This window comes from Phacochoerus africanus, chromosome 12 (assembly GCF_016906955.1).
Source record: "Phacochoerus africanus isolate WHEZ1 chromosome 12, ROS_Pafr_v1, whole genome shotgun sequence".
Lineage (NCBI taxonomy): Eukaryota > Metazoa > Chordata > Mammalia > Artiodactyla > Suidae > Phacochoerus > Phacochoerus africanus.
The window spans coordinates 49,264,776-49,270,414 of NC_062555.1; positions in this window are offsets into that span (position 1 = coordinate 49,264,776).

Here is a 5,639-nt window from a genome sequence, read left to right on the forward strand (position 1 = left end):
CAAAAGCATACATGTTTTTCACAATCTTGTACATATTCCTTTCTAAAATGTGTGTGTGTTTGGCTTATTTACCAAAAAAACAAAAAACAAAACACTAAAGGTTCTGTTCAATTAACAATATCACCAAGAGTTCCCACCAGGTGCAGTGGGTTAATGATCTGGCTTGTCTCTATAGTGTTGCTGGTTTGATCCCTGGCCGGGCAGTGGGTTAAGGATCCAGCATTGCTGCAGCTGTGGCACAGGTTGCAGATGTGGTTCAGATTTGACCCCGGCCCAGGAACTTCCATATGCCATGGATATTGCCAAAAATGGAAAAAACAAAGCAAACAAAAAACCCACAATACCACTAAACTAAAATCTTTTAACATAGTTTCTAGCAGGAATGATGTCGGTTTATATTACACCATTAAATTCGGTACAACAAAAAAACCCTGATTATTACTTTGGATTTTACTACTGTTCTGTCTTATGCGCTACACTAAAGTGAAGGGACAGATCAATCTGTATGACTATAAAATAATACATGCTTTAAAAACATATACAGGAGTTCCCATTGTAGCTCTAGCGGGTTAAGAACCCAACATATTGTCTGCGAGGGTGTGGGTTCGATCCCTGGCCTCGGAGGATCTGGTTTAAGGATCTGGTGCTGCTGCAAGCTCAGTGGATTTAACAATAACTTAAATTTTCAAACTGAACAAATTGCATTTAAAAATACAGGGAGGAGTTCCCGTCGTGGTGCAGTGGTTAACGAATCCGACCAGGAACCATGAGGTTGAGGGTTCGGTCCCTGCCCTTGCTCAGTGGGTTAACGATCCGGCGTTGCCGTGAGCTGTGGTGTAGGTTGCAGACGCGGCTCGGATCCCACGTTGCTGTGGCTCTGGCGTAGGCCGGTGGCTACAGCTCCGATTCAACCCCTAGCCTGGGAATCTCCATATGCCGTGGGAGCGGCCCAAGAAATAGCAACAACAACAACAACAAAAGACAAAAAAAGACAAAAAAAAATACAGGGATAAGGGTAGTTCCCACTGTGGCTCAGCAGATTACGAACCTGACTAGTATCCATGAGGATGTGGGTTTGATCCCCGGCCTTGCTCAGCAGGTTAAGGATTCAGTGTTGCCATGAGCTGTGGTGTAGGTCACAGACGCGGCTCTGATTCAACCCCTAGCCTGGGAATTTATGCCGTGGGTGTGGCCCTAAAAAGCAAAAACAAGACAGGGGTAAGGCACTATCATATGTAAATCAAGAAATACAATGTATTTTTTAAAGCCCTCTCAATCTTGCATTATATATCATTTTAATAAAGCAGAATAGCATGGTGAGCATATATAATAATGCAGAACAGAATACCATAGCTAAGAATTTTAAAGCAAAACCAATTAATTAATCATGGAGTTTTGTGGTCTAAGAGTATAAAAGTCAACATAAAGGTTGAGTTAATAATATGCCTGAAAATTGAATGTGTAAAAATCATTTAGGATTTTTTTCAGCCCTTAAAAAGACAAAGATCTTTATATATCAGAACAAAGCATAGTAATTAGGTTAAAAAAAAAATGCCCACGTCTCATTTCAAAGCCAAACTCCAATGAATTGGACCCAAAGGCCTTTGAGTCATGCTACAACTAAAATACTTTTTTTAAAAAAACCATGAAACATCAAAGTTAATATCACCAGTCAATGGAACAAATCAATATTCCTGCGGAGGAGTGCATATATTAAATCTAATCAAGAAGAAACATCAAACAAACCCAAATGGAGAGGCTTACTCCAAAATAACTGCCCCGTAGCGTTGAAAATGTTAAAACCCTGAAACAAGAAAAACCAAGGAATCACTTCAGACTGAAAGATATGACAGCAAAATAAGTGTCTGAACCTAGATGAGGACTGGATCCAGAACATACGTGTTCAGACTACATATGTTGATGAGATGTGAACAAGGTCTGGAGTTTAGATATCCTGCCGATGACTTGGGTCATTGCACTGTGGCTAAGTAAGAGAATGTCCTTGTTCTTGGAAATAGACACTGAAGAAATGCCTCAGAAATAGAATGGAGAATGCTACAGCAGGGAGTTCCCTGGTAGTCTAGAGGTTAGGACTCAGCACTTTTACTGTTGCAGCCTGGGTTCAACTCCTGGTCTGGGAACTGAGATCCCACATCAAGCAGGGCAGTGCAAAATAATAATAATTTTTTAAAAAAAAAACTATAGCAAATGGGCAAAATGTTAACAAATAAGGAATTCAAGTGAAGACTTTCTAGTATTCTTGCAACTTTCTCATAAGGTTGAAATTCTTTCAAAACCAAAAGTGATCAATGTATTTTTAAAAACTGGAACAGGAAGGAACACCATGAAAAAAAAATCAAACATTTTTAGAATACATTTTTAGGCTTCGAGTCTAGAGGAATGACTAATGTCTACTGAAGAGGTTTTGTCAATTTAGACTAAACTGAATTTTCAATTCCATTTCATGCCTTCATACTAGAAATGATGAAACCGTGTTGCTCTTTATTTTTAATTCTATCAATTATAGGTATATTCCAGACTGATGTATGTATCAAGGAACAATCTCTTTACATTTTACGCATTCATTTAAATGTTGCTTCTTATAGCTATTTTCCCTTCAGTGTTGTGCCTTAATGATCGATCAGTTTCATATCTAGAACTGACTTTGTTTGAAAGTAATTTTTTTTTCTGCCCACACTCACAGCATGCAGAAGTTCCCAGACCAGGGATCGAACCCATGTCACAGCAGTGAACTGAGCCACAGCAGTGACAACACTGTTTCCTTAATGGCTAGTCTACCAGGGAGCTCCCGAAAGTAACTTCAAATCATAACGTTAACCCTTGCAGTGGTGCTCTGATACACACACACACCTGCACATATACACAACAGGTACAAATACTCTGGGGGGGGGGGGGGATTACTGCAGTTTCATATCCCTTTTGCAATATGTCATGGACACCATAGGAGAGTGGCATAATAATTAGATGATTAAAAATCTGAAGTGAAAATAATGCTCCTGAGAATCTACGGACATCAAGAAACAAAGGGCTTTGGTGAAAGATGACTTTTTAAATATTTATTTTGGCCTTTTTTTCATTAAGTTATAACTATCACAGATGTTGCTGCATGAATATCAAATTAAGACCATGAAAAGTTAAAAAAAAAAAACCATGAAAAGTAAAAAAAGAGGCATATGGTACCTAATGGATGATAGATCAAGTTAGAAGTCTATGAAAAATTTAAAACGAGAATTGTAAGGAATGTCAAATCCAATTGGAAGTTGCTGGTATCAAAAAATTTCTTGGGATATGTTTTTCAAATCCACAATCTTCAGGACTGAACTCAATGGTCTATTAGATTCAAGCTTGACTCACCCACTAAAAGCAATGTTATGGTGACCTTGGGGGATGTTCCAAAGAAGATGTGGTCACAGGAGACAAGTGCAAAGGATTTTCACTTTCTCTTTTTATTTTTAATATTTTTTTTCTTTTTATGGCTGCATCTGCAGCATATGGAAGTTCCCAGACCAGGGGTCAAACTGGAGCTGCAGTTGTGGCCCACACCACAGCCAATGCAACACCAGATCCTTAACCCACTGAGCAAAGCCAAGGATTGAACCCCCATCCTCACAGAGACGGCATTAGGTTCCTAACCCACTGAGCCACAACAGGAACTCTCACTTTCTCTTTTTAATATTAAACTACCATTTAAGCACTTTATTTTCTACACAGAAGACAAGCTTAGAATTCGTTGAAATAAAAGATAACTGAAGATACACTAAAACTAAAGTGCAGGTGTACTCTGAGTGCCTTTTTATTTCTTCGGTTGTGTCCAACCCATGTGGAAATTCCCAGGCTAGGGACTGAACCTGTGCCACAGCTGCAGCCTGTGCCTCGACTATGGCAATACTGGACCTTCAACCTCCTACACAACCAGGGGACTTGCTACCTCGAGTCTGTTAATATAGTCACCGAATAGTTTGATGCATCTTCATTTTTATTAAAATTGATCACAATTCCTACTACCAGATATTCCACAACTTAAGGGGAAAGAGTATTACAGCTGCTGGTAGGGAGTACAAGTTGAATTAACATAGTTTTAGGAAGAGGATTAAAACTATCTTTTGTAAGACAGGCATCTCACAAGATAAATATGTGACCGGCTTATGTTATGTTACCAAAGGGAAAAATTCCCTGAAAGCTTCTTCTTTATAAAAATTCAAGATGAAAACGGATCAAGCCATGTTAGGAACAGAATGAACATCAGCATTTTTGAGACTTGGTAACCTAATGCACATTGCTTGTTAAAATATTCAGCTGCAGGAGGAAAGATTAAAATGTAATGTAATAAAAGAAATAGCACCTTTTAAAATCAAGTTATCTAAAATGTAAGTTTGCCATATCCTGAACTACAAATCTCCACACAAGACAGTTTGAAGAGGAGGTGGTAACACAAAACAAGCAATTTTGAAAAGTGTAATGGTACATGCTGACTGTGAATGCAAACAATACAGAACACTTAAAGCCAAAATTACACCTATATATCTATAGCAGGCGAAAAGTTCCTTTTCTTTTAAAGTCACATATTTAAGATTCTCTCTGAAACAGGTCAGGAAAGCAGCCTACCTTAATATAATGGGGGGAGGAATTTTTCAAAGATATACTTACTAATAAGCATTGTGAGAATATCTTCAGTGTACCTTTCTATTAAACACACCGAAGATTTATTATAAGACTTTTTGCTATTTAATGGAATTTGGAATAAAATGAGTCTATTTCAGAGCATACCCTAAAGCTTTTTGTTACCTAAGTACCATAAAGGGATTATCATAAGATGGTTTTTATTAAATGATGCCACGGTATAGAGCAGCCTTTTAAAGCCAGAGTTCTGAATGTAACAGACCCAACGTGACCATCAAACCCAATGTAATGTCTTTTTTTTTTTTTTTTACAAATCAGGCCAAGTATATACTTACATCCTTTCTAACCCGTTAATATCCCTGTAGTTGAGAAGGCTGACCTCGAGTAGTTAATTCAAATCAAAACGCACTCATTTAGCAGTATAAGTAATTTCTACAGCCTAAACATATTTCTAAAATATATTTTCCAATTGTGACACCTACCTGAATATTTTTGTATATAGCTACCTTATCTATATCAAAGGATTTACCACAGCAAATTATGGCCATGTTTCCCAAAACTGTTATTAATCAAAAATATGACTTTATAACCAAAAAACTGTTATTAATCAAAAATATGAGACATAGATCTTGAGTTCAAGAAATACCAATACATTATTAATAACTGATTATAATTCTGTGTTGAGTTCCATTTATAAATATCACATAAATATCACTGGCAGGCACCATAATGTTAAATCATTAAACTAATTTCGAAGTATTGATTTAAAAAGCTTTGAACGTACATTGCAAAAAATTGAGTAAATTTTTTTTTTGAAGTTTTCTTCTTCTAGGTAATACATCCAATTATTTTTTTAATGATCATCACCTACCTAAGAGTTGATAATAAAGACCTGCATCGTTCTTGTAGAAAATGGACCTAGTCACAACAAGGAGAAAGATACAAGCCAATACCACGTGTTCCAAGGAAGAGTTTAGTAAATAATACAATCCGCAATA